General features: G+C 38.9%; 1 long non-coding RNA gene across 2 annotated transcripts; it reads right to left on the minus strand.

Annotated features, from left to right (window-relative positions):
- Positions 1–11,555: 11,555 nt before the first annotated feature.
- LOC141559535 (uncharacterized) lies at positions 11,556–14,563 on the minus strand. 2 transcript variants are annotated; one of them, XR_012487468.1, is made up of 2 exons: positions 14,156–14,563; positions 11,556–12,869 (listed from the first exon to the last, which is right to left on the minus strand). It is a non-coding gene; the product is annotated as an uncharacterized LOC141559535 (long non-coding RNA). The 2 variants fall into 2 exon arrangements; XR_012487469.1 differs by having other exon boundaries at positions 11,556–12,872.
- Between the last annotated feature and the right edge of the window lie 5,202 nt (positions 14,564–19,765).

The raw sequence follows: 19,765 nt of genomic DNA on the forward strand, positions 1-19,765 counted from the left end.
CTGGGTGAGTGTGTTGGGGATCCAGACTTATGATGTGAGAGACAAGGCACAGATCTAGTAAAAGAATTTACTCATTCAATTCTCTAAAAAAAAAAAAAAATTATATATATATATATAAGTTTATTTTGGATCACTAATAGAATTCATCTGTTAGTGGGCAAAAGCTCCAAGATGAAATTGGGAGTTCTGCAAGCAGGTACACCCAGAGTACTTAGTTTTATGATCAGTGTTTAGGTCTTGGGGGCTTTTGAAACAATAGGGGAATTTGGGTTTGAATAGCCTTCAGTAAAGTTATAGAAAGTTTAATTGGTGGTAGTTCAAATCTATAGAAGGCTTAAATGTTGGTACTTAACATTAATTCAGTTCTTTTGAAAGTTAAGTAGTGGTACTTAACTTTAGTTCAGCTCTATAGAAAATGTGGTTAGTGTGTCAGCTGAACTCTATAGAAAGATTAATTAGTGGTACTTAACTGAGGTGGGGGTTGGTTTCTAGGTGGAGATTAACGAATCTGGGTTAGAGGTGACTGACTTCTAGAAGAGAGAGGTTTTCGAGTCAAGTGGAATAGGGAATTTCAGACAAGGAAAGAGTTCAGGACACAAAGAACAAATTGTGTTTTGGACACAAGAGATTCAGTTGAAAATTGGGCATCTGAATCAAAATGTCCAACAGATATTATGTGGGAATTAGGGCATAGAGTTCAAGAGAGATTGAGGCAGAATCAATGCACCTGAGAGTGGTTTGCATAGAGATGACAATAGGATGTCAGGGCAATTGATGAAATCACTAAGTAGGAACAGACAGATTCTAGAGGAGGCCACCAACTGGATCCATGACATGAATAAACATCCAGCCAAAGAAACTAAGTGGCAATCAAGTCACACAAGTCATTAAAGCACCTAGAGAAGAATAAGGAAAACTCTGAAGGAGAAGAAAAGCTAGTTACTTCCCAAAAATACTTCCCAAAAATGTTTCCCGAGAGATCCTGAATAATCAGGATTAAAAAAACAAGTTATCTTCCAGTTTTGCACTTCAGAGGCTATTAGTCACTTTTCATTTCAATTAGTAAAACTCATCTGAATGATAAGGAAGAAGCCAGAGTGCAGAGAGTTTTTAAAAAAGAGTAAGCAGAAGTATCCGCCTGTCAATAAACATTTGTTGTCTACTCTGGGTCAAGCTCCAGACTAAGCACTGGGGGGATACAAAGAAAGGCACAAGCCAGGACCCAGCCTCCCAGGTTAAAGGGGTGACTCCAAGCAAACAACTCTGTATACAATCAGTGGTTTACAAGAAAAAATGGGAAGTAATGAAGCTGTCCCTTGAGCTCCTCTAAGTATGAAATGAGGGATAGCACATGTGGCAGTCAGTTGAAAAGGGTCCAAGCTCTACTGCCAAGACCACTCTGAGCAGAGACCTGCTTCTTGTTCTGTAGCTGACTTTCCCACCCACATCTTATGTTTCCCGATTTCTTCTCCTTTGCTCATATATTCCCTTCTTCATCTACAGACTTGGTCCCATTGACTCAAAAAAAGGCCAAGGAAGTGCTGTTCCCAAGTCCCTCTCACCGGATTTCACCATGGTGGGAAAAAGACCCCCTGAATACCACTGAGCAGGAAATAGACCTCCTGAATATTCAACTGTCAGGCTTTATTTGTTTCCTGGTCACTACCTCAACGGAAGGAACTTGTGCCTTCCTTATGGCACAAACACCTGGCCCTGTCTGTGCAGCCCCTAACGCTGGATGTGGCCAGAATTTTGGCTGAGCGATTAGCTCCCCTTCAACCCAACAACTATCAGGAAACTACGCCAGCTTTCTCAACCGAATACTTTCTGGCAAAGAAAGGGCCTGGGCACCTTCCTGAGATTGTTCCCAGGCACTCCACTCAAAGGCATCAGACAGAAACTGGTGACCACTGGTTCCATTTAGAGATTTCTTTTAAGTGGTGAGAAAATTTAGAAGGTATATATATGCTTTACCAGGCTGAGAAAGAACTCCATTTACAAATAGAAAGCCAGGTTCCACCAAGCTTTGGTCCCCAGGTCCCTGGTTCATTTAATCCAAATACAAAAGACATTGGGCATCTTTTTTGGATACCATTTTGAAAATTAAAAGTTTATCATAATTTTCAGAGGAATTTGTGTTTATGATTTCAAAATCATGTGCCTCATTTCAAATGCTATTTTTTTAATTTTATGTAGAGAAAGAGAAATATAGGAGAAAAGTCAGGATTTTTCCTTTGTATATATATTTTAATTGGGATTTTCTTTTTTAAATCAATTAGATTGATTCCAATGCTATCAGGAGCAATCACTGCTTTGAAGGTGAACCTAGAATATTAGACTTCTAATAAGAGTTGGCAAGCTGCCCATCCATGGGTCCCTGATATTTCCGCCATTTAGCCTGGGCCCCCATCAATCTGGAGATTTAGGTTCAAACCCAGACCTCTCCAACTGTCACAGAGTAACTATGTGGGGCAACAAAGCTTCAAAGCTGGCCTAAACCTCAGGATATATAAGACCTATAAAATCATTTGTTAAGGCAATCACAGGCTTAGCTGAAAGTTAAGTATGTGTGGGATAGACACCTTTACCTAAATTAAAATCACAGACTCTCAAGGTAAAAAGCAAAAAGGATTTATTATGATCTCTAAGAAAGGGCAGCTTCCAACATCAGCAGTGACAGTACAGGAGTATAAAGGACAAGCTGCAAAACCAAGATTATAAACCACTACCCCTTCTAACCAATTTTTCCCATTGGCTAGAAAGTCCACGCTTACATAAAATATACTCAAATATTAGCCAATGACAAATCCCTTACTATACTTACTATAATGCTAATTGTGGCACAAAAGAGGCAGAGCTTAATGGGAGGGAATTGTATGTGAACACCTGCAGTTTTTGGCCATAGCATTATTAACAAGTTATTATTAGGATATAGGTCAGGCCACATTCTTAGGAGGGTCCTCACTCAGTTTATCCCATTCATCTCTCCTCTTATTAACTTTTGAAGACTTCTCCCACTTCTCCCACCATTCTTGAAACATTTCCTCAGCCATCTCATCCTCAGTCCCCAATCTCTCTGGGCCTTGTTTGTCCTTTTTCTCTACTGGAGTCCATCCTCTAAGTCACACTGGGTGGGGGGTGGAGGGCAGACAGGGAGTAGTATGACTCCACTTAAAGCTATCAGCAGGACCCAAGGAACTTGTTTCCACAGCTGCCTCCAGACCTAGAGCACGCCTGCACACCTCCACTGGCTATGCTCTTTACCTTTCCTTTTCATGACTTCTTGAAAAACTGATTCAACTTTAAACAATCCCTTTCTATCAGGTCCCTTTTCCCTTAATGTTACCACCTTTTCCAAGTCTTATCCTGGGATAATTCCCACTCTCTGCTGCTTTCATTCCATTCATGCTGCTGAACGAAGCTGGAGAAAAATCACGAAACCATGCTGACTGGTCTACTACAAGATGATCTCATACAATCTCACCCTGGCAAGGCAGACCTTTGATACCTCCTACTCATTACCCTACTCCCCAAGGAAGTTATTCATGTCTTTCACACCCCTTACATAAAGAGGTGGTTCCCTTCTCCTGCCAATTAAACCTTTCTCTGTACGCAAAGATCCCATCCTAGCCCATTTCCTCCAGAATGATAATTTCTTTACTTTCCAACTCATTCTCTTTACTGACAAACATGGCCATGTCTCCTCATCCTTAATTGGAAGCCCTTGTTCCATCCTTCCCTGATAGCTATCATCTCTCATCTCTCCAGATCTTTCTCCTAAAGCCAATTAGAATCAATGCTTCTATTTCCTTTCATTCTCTTAATAGAATTTCTGTATCTCACAGTAGAATTTCTGATCTCACCATTCAACTGAAACCACTCCCTCCAAACTGAATTCTTATTAATATTGATCTCTTGTCAGACCCAAAGGCTATTTCTCAGTCATTAAACTTCTTGATCTTGCTGCAAGCTCTAACACAGCCAAATACCCTCTTCTACATACTTTCTTCTAGGTACCTCTCTATGGCACCATAGAGTACCATAAGCAGAATATCCATTCTAGTCTTCCTCTTTGTTGGATCTGTGCCCAAGACATGCTCACTAAACTCTTGTGTGTTCCCCAGGACTTTGTCCTGGAATTTCTTCTCTTCTGCCATGATATTTTTCACTTGGTGATCTCATCAGCACCAGTCAATTGAATGATCATCTCTAAACTGATGATTCTCAGATCTACTCATCTATCTCAACCATTTCTCCTAACTCTTCAGATCTCTCATCCCCAACTACCACCTCCACATCTCAAATGGGATTTTCTGTACACATTTTAAATTCCAAGTCCAAAACTCAACTCATCATCTGACTTCACAGAACTTCCCATCTTTAAACTTTTCTAGTACTGTTAAGGACACTGTTAATTCTGCTAGTTAATCAGACTCAAAACCCAGATATCATCGTTGAATTCTCATTTTTTACTCCCCATATCCAAAGCATTACCTTATACTGTTGGTTGTATCATTGTAACATTTCTATCATAAACACCCTTCTGGCATCTAGTATTATTACTAACCTGGGGGAAATACTCATCATGCCATGTAGCGATAACCTAGTGATCCAAGTTTCTCCCCCCTCCAATCCTCTTCCAGTGAGCTATCCAGTTAATCTTTCCAAAGCATAAATCTGTCACTTCCCCAACCCCCAATTCAATAAACTTCAGTGACTCCCTATCCCCCTCTATTATCAAAAATAAAATTTTGTGTAGCATTCAAAGCTCTTCACAAATTGCCCCCTCACCTTTTCAACCTTCTTTAATGCTTATTCCACTAACTATAGAATCTAGTAAAAGGGAACTTCCTTCTTTATAGTACCTCCCAAGGGCACAGGTCTAGGAAGTGAGAGATATAGAATCTGTCAGATCACATTGCCCCTACAACCCTCAAAGCCCACCAAACCAAGCCCCTCTTCACCAGATTCCTCTTTACAGTCTTCTTCCCCCTTCCATCAGAAGTCAACATACTCCTATGATTTAAAGACACTAGTCTTTATGCAACTTTTCAGATGAGATTCCTTCTCAGGTCTCTTGTGCATTTGCACTGGCTGTCCCTCATGCTTGCAATTCTCTCCTTCCTTATCTCTGCCTCCTAAATTCCCTGACTTATATCAGAAGCCTTGACCTGTTACCATTTCATTTGAGTGCCTTCTTGCATGGATTATCTCCAATTGATCCTATTCCCCTATTGAACTAGGGGAGGAAAGGAGAGACTGAGTGGAAGATCAAAGGGAATCTATTGTCACAATGAATAAGAATATCCCTTTTAAGAGGCTCATAGAGATGAAAAGGACAAGTATAGGAGCATCCCCCCCCCAAAGAGATTGTTTTTCTCCTCAATTCAACATGAGATTTGTGAATGAACTCTTCTTCTATTGGGAGGGTTTCAATATATAGTAAACTGCTGATTGGGTACAGAGAGAAGGTAAGAGAGGAAAAGAATAAGCCTTTAATAATCACTTCCTCTGGATATCTTCAACAAAGAGAAGATTTAATTCAGTTCCAATATCAATGATGGACAGAATCAGCTACACCCAGAAAAGGAACACTGGGAAATGAGTGTAAACTGTTTGCATTTTTGTTTTTCGTCCCAGGTTATCTTTACCTTCTGAATCCAATTCTCCCGGTGCAACAAGAAATTCGGTTCTGCCCACATATATTGTATCTAGGATATACTATAACACATTTAACTTGTATGGGACTGCCTGTCATCTAGGGGAGGGGGTGGAGGGAGGGAAGGGAAAAGTTGGAACAGAAGTGAGTGCAAGGGATAATGTAAAAAATTACCCAGGCATATGTTCTGTCAATAAAAAGTTATAATTTAAAAAAAAATAATCACTTTCTCTGTACCTTGCATGGCTCTTAATTACTTTACAAAGATTCCTCATTTATTTTTCCCAACTCTAGTTAACTTTGAATTTGAGGAAGTGGAGGCAAATTGAGATTATATGAATTTATTAAGGCTCACACAGCTAGTCAAATACGAGCATGGACTTGATCTGAGGTAATCCTGATTCCAAGCCCTATACTCTATCCATTTTATGACTTCACCATTTTGGATAATACTCACAATTCAAAGGTGTGAACGAAGAAAAAAGAAAGAGTATTAGGGAAGACAGAGAAGAGGAGGAGGAGGATGGTGGTGATTTTGTTGCCCTTTCAAAAAAGAAAGCCACATATCTATTTTGGATTGGAAATCAGAGAGAAATTAAAAAAAAAAAAAAAAAAAAAGCTGAATCAAAAAGTTTTGGAGAGAAGCCTTTCAAATTTCCCTTATCTGTCCACACTGGACACAAATATTTTTCCCTTTAGTGGACAGTCAGACAGTGACCAGAATTACTCTTAATCTTCGCTAAAAAAAATAAATTGTGAGTAAAAGAATGATAAAACTATTTAGTGAGAATCAGTGGGAAATAGTTTTTTTATTACTGTTTTTTTAATTTACCAGCTATATGCATGGGTAATTTTACAGCATTGACAATTGTCAAACCTTTTGTTCCAATTTTTCCCCTCCTTCCTCCCACCCCCTCCCTCAGATGGCAGGTTGACCAATACATGTAAAATATGTTAAAGTATAAATTAAATACAATATATGTATACATGTCCAAACAGTTAGGAAATATAGTTTTGACACCCCATTAAGGCAGAGTGGCTTGTATTCAGGATACTAAGTATCTTACAAGCTTCCTGTCTCTAAACAAATACACTATACTGCAATCACAGAAGTGAAATGAAGGAGATTAGTAGTATAAAGGAAAATTGATGCCTTGTTATATCAGGTCTACCTCAAATATCCTGACTAGGATGAGAACCCAGCATAAGTTAGAAATTTTCCAGCTAAGGTGCAGTCTTGTTTCCTTTCTTCTAGAAATGCTTATATGTAAGAGGCTTCCTGCTAACTAATTTTGACTGGGAGGGAATACCAGAGTATATGTAGGAGGAGGAATGAGGGAGTTTGTATGTATGGGGAGGGGTATATTTTTGTAGGAGGAAATTATCAATAGAGATCAATGTTAGAGACATTCCTTGTGCCAGCAATAGGAGATGGAAAAAAATTCTTTTTCCTCTCTTCTCAGTGGGAGAGCAGCTAGGATACCATTTATACCTGATGAGATAAACCGTCTCCTCTGGACTCTGGGGAGATAACACAAACCACTTAAGATTCAGCTACATACAAAATTGATTTTTATTCTCATTCCTAATAAGCTCCTATTCTCTTAAGTGGAAGTAGAGTCTGTAAGGTCTTAAGAGACCTGGCTCTCAAAGTCAGGAAGATAAGAGTTTAAATTCAGTCTCAGACATAGCTGAGTGTATCTGAAGCAAAGTCATTTAACCTGTTTGCTTCAATTTCCTGTCAAGGTTGTTGTAAGGATTAAATGACATGGTAGATTGTAAAGGCTATTTAGCACAGTGCAGAAGAACAGGGTAGATGTTTCATCTTTTCTCCCTCCCTGATGTGAACCTGAAACTTCCTCTAGGTCCAAATTGTTTAGAGCTTCCAAGCAATCCTACCCCCCTCCCCAGTTTATGAATAAAGCTGAACCATGGGAAACATGTGCCTCCCCTTGGCATGAGAGGAAATGGGCAGACTGACAGCAAAGTTCTTTTTGTTTTTCTAACAATTGATCTAACAAATGGTGGAGCTTTTCTGATCTTTCTCCAAACCATATTTTAAATTCATAAAAAATTATCTGCAATCTCAAAATTTATATATATTAAATTGATAATTTTTAATTGCAGGGGAATAGCACAGTTGTTCATTCTACCTTAACAAATACTCTGCACTGCAATGACAAGAAGTGAAATGAGGGAGATTAGTAGTATAAAGGAAAATTAGTGCCTTGTTATGTCAGGTGTACCTCAAATACTCTAACTAGGATAAAGGGGAATTGGTATCCACAGAGAACACAGCATAAACTAGAACTTGACCCAGCTGGTTTGTTTCAAGGCACTGAAAGGAATAAGAAAGGCATGGCCAGAGTAAAACTAACTATAGGTTAATACTTTCAAGTCCCTTATGCTGGCCCTTCTGGTCAATACTTGAGTCACTTTTTTAACCTTTTCTCTCGTAGATTTGAGAATACAAATAGCAGAGAACTCTTGGCAGAAAGAAGCAGGGATGGGAACTAATGGACCAATGGGTCTGACAGGTCTATAGGATGTTGTAAAATCAAAGAATACTGGAACTACTCTCAAATTTTGTGATTTGGGCAGTCTGGGAAAAGCTGCCCACCTCACATTAAGAAAAGACTTGAAACCACAACCAATAAATGAACTTTCCCTTTAGAGATTCATCCTTTTTGTTTACAATCTTATGTTTCATCCCTCGTTTCTTCTGTTGTTATGCAAGAAAGTTTCTCAGCTGCTCCCTTCCATTACTTTTAATGATGAGGAGAGAAGCAAAATAGGATGGAGAAAATAGGGAAAGGGACCTGAAGCAATTGATCACTTTAATCAATTGTGTTGAGATAAGCTCTAATGCAAAAACATACAACATATTGAAAAACAATGGCTTGACTATGCCAAATTAGCTATTAGTTCATTCTTGGGCTGCTACTCCTTTAGTTGGGATGATAGGTTAGTTATTGTAGTAAGTGTTATAGTAGTTAGTATTGTAGTATTGCTTTTCTCTAAGGAAATCCTTCAAATTCAGAATGGGGAAAAGAAATAGTTTATTTCCCAAGGTTGAGAATCAATTAAATAACAAACTACTTCTATCAGTCACCATACAAAATGAAGACACCAAAATATTTCATTCTAACAGTAAGGAAAACAAATACATAAACTAGAATACACTAGATACATACAGAGTATATACAAAGTAACACTAGAAGGCATAATCCTAATAGAAAACCAGGCTATTAGAATAATTTAGCAGAGAGGTGTACAGGGTCCTGAGGTTGATAGCTATGTGAGTGAAGAAAAGGAAAACTAGTGGTGGAGGAGTGTTGTAAAGAAATAAATTAAAATATGCATTAACTAAATTGATGAAATGTAGGCTAAGAGAGAGGAGTTATGGATGACTGAGCCTGCAAAGCTGGGTGACTGAATAGGGAATTTTAGAAGAGGGGAGAGTTTGGGGGCAAAACAAATTGTGTTTTGGGCATGTTGAGTGAGATTCAGTTGCAAATTTGGCATCTGGTCCAAAATGACCAACATATATTATATGAGAATTGGGGAGGACAACTCAGAGGAGGAATTAGGCCAGGATCAATATACCTGAGGAGTGGTTTGCATAGAGATGACAATTGGATGTCAGGGAAATTGATGAGGTCCCCAGTAGTAGCATGCAGAGAAAAAAATGACCAGTGACAAAGGCATAAAGAAGGTCACTGCCTGGATCCATGACATGAATATAAAGATCCAGTCAAAGAGACTAAATAGCAAGCAGGTCACAAGTCAGTAAAGAACTTAGAGAAAGCAGAATCATGAAAACTCTGAAAAGAGAGTATCCTGAAGAAGAAGAAAAGGCAGTCATTACCAAAAATGCTGCCAGAGAGATCCTGAAGGATCAGAATTTTTTAAAAAGATGTCTTCCAGTTTTATACTTTAAAAGTTATTAGTTACTTTTTATTTCAATTAGTAAAACCCATCTGAATGATAAGGGAGAAGCCAGAGTGTAGGGAGTTTAAAAAAAAGAGTAAGTGGAGGTATCAGCCCCTCAATAAACATTTATTGTCTACTCTGGGTCAAGCTCCAGACTAAGCACTGGGGGGATACAAAGAAAGGCACAAGTCAGGACCCAGCCTGTAGGAGCTCTCAGGTTAAGGGGTGACTCTATGCAAACAACTCTGTACACAATCAGTAGTTTACAAGAAAAATGGGAAGTAATGAAACTGTCCCTTGAGCTCCTGTATGAAATGAGGGATAACACATGTGGCAGTCAGTTGAAAAGGGTCCAAGCTCTACTGCAAAGTCCACTCTGAGCAGGTCTCTGCTCTCTGTTCTGCTGCTGACTTTCTCACTCACACATTGTTGTTTCCCCTATTCCTTCCCCTTTGCTCATATGTTCCCTTCTTCATCCTCAGACTTAGTTCCATTACCCGGAAAAAGCCTCTGCCAGCAGGCCAAGTTCATCCTGTTCCCAGGTCCCCCTTACCAGATTTCACCATGGTGGAGAATAAGCTCTGTGAACACCACTGAGCAGGTGCCACATCTCAACTGCCAGGCTGAATTTGTGCCCCTTCACGGCTCCAATATCTGGCCTTGCCTAGCAGCCCCTAATGACAGATGTGGCCAGAGTCTTGGCTAAGCCATTACCTCCCATTCAATGCCTGCACAATCAGGAAGCCACCCCAGCTTTCTCAACCACCTGCTTTCTGGGTCCTGAACATCTCCCCGAGATTGTTCCCAAGCACTTCACTCAAAGGCCCCAGGCATGGGTCTCACTAGGCTCCATTTAGGGATTTAAGGTGGTGAGGAGAAAATTTAGAGGCTCATCCACTCTGCCTATCAGGCTGAGAAAGAACTCCAAATAGAAAGCCAAGTTCCACCCAGCCTTGATCCCTGGGTCCCTGGTTCATTTGATCCAAAAAAGTGGGAAAAACATTGGGCATCCTTTTGGATACTCTATTAAAAATCAAAAATTTAATTTTCAAAGGATTTTGTTTGAAATAAAAATGTGTCTCATTTCACCTGTTATTTTTTAATTATATGTAGAGAAAGAATATAGGTGAAAAGTCTGGATTTATTTTTCTTTTTTAAATAGATTTAAATTGGGATTTTATTTTTGAAATTGATTAGATTTATTCCAGTACTCCTAGGGGCAGAGACTATCCTGAGAATGAGCCTGGAATATTAGACTGCTAACAGAGTTGGCAAGCTACCCACTCTTGTATCCCTGAAATCTCCACAGCAGGTATCAGGCAACTTTACCAAACATTTAGCCTGGGCACTCATCACTCTGTAGATTTTAGGCTCAAATCCACACCTTTTCAAATGCCACTGGGCTATTGTTGAGCCAACACAGCCTTGGGGCTGGTGAGCATGTAAAAGGCCTTCTAAATCATTTGCTAAGGCAACCACAGGCTAAGGCTGAAAGTTAGGCATGTGTAGGGCACCAAACATTCCCAAAATAAAATCAGAGACTCTCAAGGTAAAAAGCAAAAAGTTTACTATGATATCAGGAGAAAGGACAGCTCCCAACGTCAGCAGTGGCAGTATGAGTGCAAAGCACAAGCTGCAAAACAGAATTATATAGACCCTAACAGGGAAACCCCACCCCTTCTGACCTTTTTTCCCAGTGGCTGGAAGTCCAGGCTTACATAACATATACTCTGGGACAAAGAATACTAGCCAATGACACACTCCTTACCATAATGTAAATTGTGGTAAAAAAGAACAGAACAAGAGGATAATGTAAGTTTATCTAAGATAAGCTAACATCTGCAGCTTTTGGCTATAATATGACTTGCTATTGCAAAACTTCTAGTTACTATTAGGGTATAAGTTAAGCCACATTCTTAAGAGAAGTCTTTTCTCAATTCATCTCATTAACCATAGCTGCTACTTTATTTTGATCTTTAATTTGTCTTGCTATTATTTAACTTCTCCCATCCATGGACTTCTCCCTTACCTTCTCCCTCCACACTTTCCTTGCCTTTTTCTCATTCCCATTAGTCTCCACTCCTCATCCCACTCTGATTAAACACCCTTCTGAATCCCACCTTGTTCTAGGCCATCCTTTCAACCCCTTTACATTTTTCCCATTAATCTAACACTTTGTCCCACTACCCTTATTCTATACACCCTTTCATATCCAAGGGAGTGATGCAGAAGTGCTGGGTGAGTGTACTGAAATAATTTTGGAACAAGTACTGCACAATTCTCTCCTTACTGGTCCATAGTCACAGGTACAGTGAGTGCCCAAGCCCTCAGTTTAGCAAGTACAGGTGGCTGAGGTGCAACTAAGGTAGACGTGAGATGGTTACAGCCACTTCCTCTACCAGTGTTTGTGGAGACCCCACATCTGGGTTGTAATAAAGCCACCACAGGTTCCACTGACAGTTTCTGTGCATGTGACAGACATGCTGAGATGCGTGAATGAGAGACTTTCTGGTAGGAAAACAAGAAGTACTTAGTGTCAAGTTGGTAGCAAGGGGGTGGCTAGTACAAATGGGGAAACATCCAGGGTAGACACAGTGACCTACAGAAATGTGGCCTTTGCCACTAGTCCATAAGGTCACAGATGTCAACTGCCTTGAGAATGCCCACAGCACACATCACAATCCTGAGGCTTCTGCTGCCTATGGAGTTTCCTAACCTAACCAAGGAGTTATTACCCCCCCACCTCTCCCTCCCTGCCCTGCCCGGGGTGGGAGGGAGGGGGAAATCCCCAAAAGTGAGACAAAGGGACCTGGAGAAAAGGCACTCAGAGTAGGGCCCTTGTTCTTGGGATGAATGGTTCAAAGGGCACTGAAAAGGTTCATGAGGTTTGAAAGGAAACAGTTAACTTGGAGAAGAGAGTGGAAAGTAACAAAGAGAAATGCAAAGGGGTAAAATAAGGGAAGACAGGGACAAGTTCCCCTTCTTCACACAATACCTTTCCAGTGCTCCAGGGGAACAGCAGTTTCAGGTCTTCTCTGGGTTCTCATGAGGAGTCAGGAAGGTCTGGAGAAGCAGAGGTAACAGGAGTAGCATGTCGGATTCTAGCAATGTGAGTCCAGCTGGGAAGGCCTCTGAAGTTAACAGCAGGAGGATGATTAAAATGACCTCATGTGGTCCTTTCCATTTGGTGCCCAGCAGGTCAGGACTTTGGGCCATCCATGATTTCAAGTTTCCTAGGTCGCCCCCATTTATGGGGATGAAGTCTGGGGATGAACACCTGCTGGTTTGGGGAGATGTTCACATTCAGAAAGGGCCTTCTGGGCTCTGCCAAGCTGTGGGACAAACTGGGTGACCAGATGCTGCTCTGAATCTACAGAATGTCAGAGGGGAAGTATGGCTGCCCTTGTAAAAGGTCAAAAGGGGCTGAGCTCAGTGTTCTCCCCAAGTGCAGTGCAGACTTTCAGTAGTCTTTATCAGGAGGCTTTTTACCCCCTCTTCCCATGTCTGCAGATACAGCTTAGGGAGGATTCCCTGGAGGGGAGGATGCATTTTCTGCCCCTTTCCCCTAGACTGAGGATGCCAGACAGAGATAATCTAAGGTGGCTCAGCCACAGTTTGGGTTATCTGTGAGGGGAAGGCTGCACTACTGTCACTATGGAAAGAGTTGGGGTCCACAGTAAGGTAAAATCTCTTTTTGTGATTTCTCTGCTACCTCCTGGGCTTGTTCAGTCATGCAAAGGCAGCCTTCCATCCAATTGGAACAGGTTCCAACAAAAACCAAAAGTAGTTTAAAGCCCTGCAACGGGACCTATGAGAAAAGTCTCCCTGCCAGGAGAGGTAAGCTTCCTCTGAGCAGGTCTTCAAAGAGAGGGATGTGGGGAGGGCTGGTTAACAGCCCCATCAGGATTTACTTGGGCACATATTGACCAGGCTTGACTAATCTGCTGGCTTGTCCAGAGAAAAGAGGCTTGACACAGGGAATGGAAGCTGTCTTTCCCCAGTGTGGGCCAAAGAAAATTTCCCACTGGCTTGCCTCTGGGATTATCAGCTGGCCACAGGGAGTTGGAACCAGCCAGAGGGGGAAAGACTAAACCCCTTTCTTTAGCATGGGCCTATTTCTGGCAACTACAAAAAGATGAATAAGATTCGGGGTGTCTGGGGAGCAGGGCTGTCATGGTTAAGGGCCGTTGTGAACCTGGAGTATCTGATTCTGCAAGCTTGTTACCCTCTGACCTGGAATGAATCTCCCTTCTGATGTCCCTTACCAAACATTACAGAAAACTCTCTGGGTTCAGGGACAGCCTGCAATCAAAATAGAATTTCCCCTGTCTACATCATGGGGGAAGTGTTGTCCGTCAGAAAGCCCCTCTCTTTCTAGAGAGCCCCATGAGCATGTCAATTGTGAAAGGCACATATGGAGTCAATACAGAAGTTCCTCCTAAATCCTTTCCCAAATTTTAAAGCTTTGATGAGGGCAATGAGTTTGACCTTCTGAGCAGAGGTCCCCAGGGGAAGTAATTTAGCCTCCAAAGTACTCTTGAAGGTCACCATGGAGTCACCTACCTTTCTGTCCCCATCTTCAAAAAAACTGGACCCATCCATAAACCATTCACCATCAATGTTCTGGGGAGGAACATCTCTCAAATCAGGTCCATTAGAGTAGATTGAATCTAAAGTATCCTCCCAATTATGAATACTATCACTGGACTGTGTAACAAGTGTGACACACCCAGAATTAAATTGGGAATGTCTAGTAGAAGGGCCTGATACTTGGTTTAGCCTTCTGCTAGCCAGCAATAGAGGGCCTTTAGCTTCTAGAATGCTCTGAACACAGTGGGAGCTGTTTAAAACGGTTTTTAACTGTTAGTAAAAACTGTTTTTAACAGTTGTTCAAAACTCCCAAAGCTTTCTCCTACAGCTGAGTCTGGGAAATTCATGGCTCTATGGCTAACTTCTGCGACTCCTTCTGAATGTCTAGGGCAGCCTAACTAATAACATTCATGTTGAGGACAGTGACCCCTTCAGGAGAAATGGGGTCCAGGTTGGGTTTTTTTCAGTTTTTGTTTTTGTTTTTGTTTTTGTTTTACTTCCAAATTTAAAAAAAAAAAAAATAGGAACAGAAAAAAGAAATAGAAAATTAAAAATATTGCCCCATCTCAGCAGAAAATTAGGATTCAAAATATGAAACAATAAATTTTTTACTTTTAAAGAAAGCATATACAATAATAGAATTGTATTCATAATGGCCCCTTTCTTCTTAGCTTCCTTTTAGGATTTTTATTTTCTTCAATGTACTTTTGACTTTTATCTTTTTTCCCCCTTTTCTCCCTATCACATCTCCCATGCATACTTCAGTTCAGCAAAGATATATTTATTTACACATATCTGGAAATACACATGCAGACAAACACAACATGTATACATAAAATATCCATATATATATATGCACACACACAGACACACACACATCTTTATACATACATTGATGCATACATATACACATAGGTGTCTTTATGTAGACATACAAATATACATACCCTTAACATCCATAAAAAATTTAATACGGGTAAGGTATAATGTAGATTTCTCTCTTGATTGAATCTTTTTAAATTAAGACATTATCTGAGATTAATGATTATTACCCCTATTTTTTTCTCATAAATTCTACTCTTGATCTTGCTGTAGTATTGGTATATATGTCTTATTTACTCCTGTATGGGACAGTGATGGCTCCTACCCAAATTGAAATCAGAGACTCTCAAGGTAGAAAAGCAAAAAGGAATTATTATGATCTCACTAGAAAGGACCCAACAGACAAGGTGTTGTTAGTACAGAAATGAAAAGCACAAGCTACAAAACACAGCATTAAATAGACTCTAACAAACAAAAACAACAGAACTGGCACTGACATCAAAGACAAGATATCTGGGACCTACTTCCTGCTCTAAGACTTATGGGCCGAGGAGTCACTGAAACCTTCTGGGGGTAGTTTTCTTCTGGCTGCAATGAGGACATCAGAGCTTACACTCAGAGATCTTGCAAACTATGATAATTAAATATGAATTCCACAGATGGAACCAGAAAAGATCTTAGAGCTTATCTAGTCCATTCCCCACTCCCAAATTTCTACATGTTACATGATCCAAAGTCACAAGTAGTATCTGAACTCAAGTTCCCTGATTACACAGCTAAGTTTCCTTACACTATATTACGGCTAGTCAAAAATACTATAAACAGTATTAAAAATCAAAATTAAGTCATAAAATGTAAATTGTTAATCCTTTCATCTGTTTTGCTTATCCAATTCTTACCAAAAACATATTTTATGTTCTCTTATCCAATTTAACAGTCAACCAACAATCCTTTGACTTTGCTAGCTTTGACCAGTGCCTACTATGTACCAAGCTTTGAGCTGGGCTTTGGAGTTACAAAGTCAAAAGTGAAACAGAACCTATCTGCAATGAATTAATTTATTAAGCTTTTATTGAGCACCAGCTATATATAAGCACAGTCATATGTCATATACATTAAATTATTTTGACAAACTTTTAAGTTCTTGTTTGTATGAAGTAAATGGAAAAGAAAAAAAAAAAACTAGGAGCAGGAACCAATATACCTAAGCTATTGTGAATATATGTAGGCAAGGTTAGCTGGCAAAACTTAATTCTAATTAGCAAATTATTCACCTGGGACAAGCAATGGAGTAGGTTTATCCAGCGTATAACCTAGTGGGGAGAAAATTTAGCATAGATTTTTATCCAATTGATAAATGTGACATTGATGGGAAACCAAGGCAACAGTAGTTGAGATGGGTTTAATGGAAGGGACCAATAGCAAGAAAAGCTTTTTTTAGTATTCTTTAAATTGTGTGCATATGATAAATTTCTGAGGGTAAAAAAACCTGGAAAGACTTACATGAACTGATGAAAAATAGAGAGAATATTGTACACAGAAGCAGCATTATGTGAAAATAAATATTATAGACTTAGCGATTCTAAGCAAAACATGATCCAAGACAGTTCCAAAGGACTCATGATGGAAAATGCTATTCACATGCAGAAAAAGAACTATTTGAGTCTGAATGCAGATTGAAGCATGCCATTTTTACTTTAATTATTTCATGTGTTTTTCGTTTTGTTCTATTCCTTCTTTCATGACATGACTAATACAGAAATGTTTTACATGATGTTTTTACATGATATGTAACCTACATCAAAATATTTATTGCTTTTGGGAAAGGTAATGGGAGGGAGGAAAAAGAAAATTTGGTATTCAAAATTTTATAAATGATGAATGTTTAGAAAAATGTCTGTACAGGTCATTGGAAAAAAAATAAAATACTGTTTAAAAATTGTCTGGATTAGGATAAGCTGCCCTATCCTACTGATATTTTTGCCTATAATGACAGGGCAAGTAACCCTCTTCAAGTATTTGAAGAATTATAGAGTAGAATCTTGGAGAAATTAGTTTTATTCTATTTGACTCCAAGAACAAAAATAAAAGTCATGAGTAAAGGTGCCAGGGAGGCAGATTGTTTTTTGTTTTTTGTTTTTTTTTTTTTGACTTGATTATTTTCTTTTTCTTTCTTTTTTTTATTTATAATTTTTTACAGTATATATGCATGAGTAATTTTTTAAATAATATTATCCCTTGTATTCATTTTTCCAAATTATCCCCTCCCTCCTCTACTCCCTCCCCCCCATGACAGGCAATCCCATACATTTTACATGTGTTACAGTATAACCTAGATACAATATATGTGTGTAAATACTATTTTCTTGTTGCACATTAAGTATTAGATTCCAAAGGTATAAGTAACCTGGGTAGATGGACAGTAGTGCTAACAATTTGCATTCACTTCCCAGTGTTCCTTCTCTGGGTGTAGTTATTTCTGTCCATCATTGATCAACTGGAAGTGAGTTGGATCTTCTTTATGTTGAACATATCCACTTCCATCAGAATACCTCTTCATACAGCATTGAAGTGTACAGCGATCTTCTGGTTCTATTCATTTCACTCAGCATCAGTTGATGTAAGTCTCTCCAAACCTCTCTGTATTCCTCCTGCTGGTCATTTCTTACAGAGCAATAATATTCCATAACCTTCATATACCATAATTTACCCAACCATTCTCCAATTGATGGGCATCCATTCATCTTCCAGTTTCTAGCTACAACAAAAAGAGCTGCCACAAACATTTTGCACATACAGGTCCCTTTCCGCTCTTTAGTATTTCTTTGGGATATAAGCCCAATAACAGCAATGCTGGGTCAAAGGGTATGCACAGTTTGATAACTTTTTGGGCATAGTTCCAAATTGCCCTCCAGAATGGCTGGATTCTTTCACAACTCCACCAACAATGTATCAGTGTCTCAGTTTTCCCACATCCCCTCCAACATTCATCGTTATTTGTTCCTGTCATCTTAGCCAATCTGACAGGTGTGTAGGGGTATCTCAGAGTTGTCTTAATTTGCATTTCTCTGATCAGTAGTGATTTGGAACACTCTTTCCTATGAGTGGATATAGTTTCAATTTCATCATCTGCGAATTGTCTGTTCATATCCTTTGACCATTTATCAATTGGAGAATGGTTTGATTTCTTATAAATTAGGGTCAATTCTCTATATATTTTGGAAATGAGACCTTTGTCAGAACCTTTAACTTTGAAAATATTTTCCCAATTTGTTACTTCCCTTCTAATCTTGTTTGCATTAGTATTGTTTGTACAGAAACTTTTTAGTTTGATGTAATCAAAATCTTCTATTTTGTGACCAATAAAGATCTCTAGTTATAAATTCCTTCCTCCTCCACAGGTCTGAGAGGTGTACTATCCTCTGTTCCTCTAATCTATTTATTATCTCATTCTTTATGCCTAAGTCATGGACACATTTTGATCTTATCTTGCTATATGGTGTTAAGTGTGGATCCATATCTAATTTCTGCCATATTAGTTTCCAGTTTTCCCAACAGTTTTTTTTCAAATAATTAATTTTTATCCCAAATGTTGGTATCTTTGGGTTTGTCAAAGACTAGATTTTTATAGATGTGTACCCTTTTTTGTCCTTTGTATCTAATCTGTTCCACTGATCTACCGTTCTATTTCTTAGCCAGTACCAAATGGTTTTGGTGACTGCTGCTATATAATATAGGTTTAGATCAGGTACACTTAGACCACCTTCCTCTGACTTTTTTTTTTCATTAGTTCCCTTGCAATTCTCGACCTTTTATTCTTCCATATGAATTTTGTTATTTTTTCTAGGTCATTAAAATAGTTTGTTGGGAGTCTGATTGGTATAGCACTAACTAAATAGATTAGTTTGGGGAGTATTGTCATCTTTATTATATTCGCTCGGCCTATCCAAGAGCACTGAATGTTTTTCCAATTATTTAAATCTGACTTTATTTTTGTGGCAAGTGTTTTGTAATTTTTCTCATATAATTCCTGACTATTCTTTGGTAGATGGATTCCCAAATACTTTATACTCTCAATATTTGTTTGGAATGGAATTTCTCTTTGTATCTCTTGCTGTTGCATTTTGTTGGTGATATATAAAAATGCTGAGGATTTATGTGGATTTATTTTGTATCCTGCCACTTTGCTAAAATTCTGAATTATTTCTAATAGCTTATTAGCAGAGTCTTTGGGGTTCTCTAAGTTTACCATCATGTCATCTGCAAAGAGTGATAGTTTGATTTCCTCATTTCCAACTCTAATTCCTTGAATCTCTTTCTCGGCTCTTATTGCCGAGGCTAGCGTTTCTAGTACTATATTGAATAGTAATGGTGATAGTGGGCAACCTTGTTTCACTCCTGATCTTACTGGGAAAGGTTGCAGTTTATTTCTTTTGCATATTATGCTTATTGACGGTCGTAAATATATGCTCCTGATTATTCTAAAGAATAGTCCATTTATTCCTATACTCTCAAGAGTTTTTAGTAGGAATGGATGTTGGATTTTGTCAAATGCTTTTTCTGCATCTATTGAGATGATCATATGGTTTTTATTAATTTGATTATTAATATGGTCAATTATACTAATAGTTTTCCTAATATTAAACCAGGCCTGCATTCCTGGTATTCCTACTTGATCATAGTGTATTATCCTGGGGATGATTTTCTGAAGTCTTTTTGCTAATATCTTATTTAAGATTTTAGCATCAATATTCATTAAGG

This window comes from Sminthopsis crassicaudata, chromosome 3, assembly GCF_048593235.1.
Source record: "Sminthopsis crassicaudata isolate SCR6 chromosome 3, ASM4859323v1, whole genome shotgun sequence".
Classification (NCBI taxonomy): Eukaryota; Metazoa; Chordata; class Mammalia; order Dasyuromorphia; family Dasyuridae; genus Sminthopsis; species Sminthopsis crassicaudata.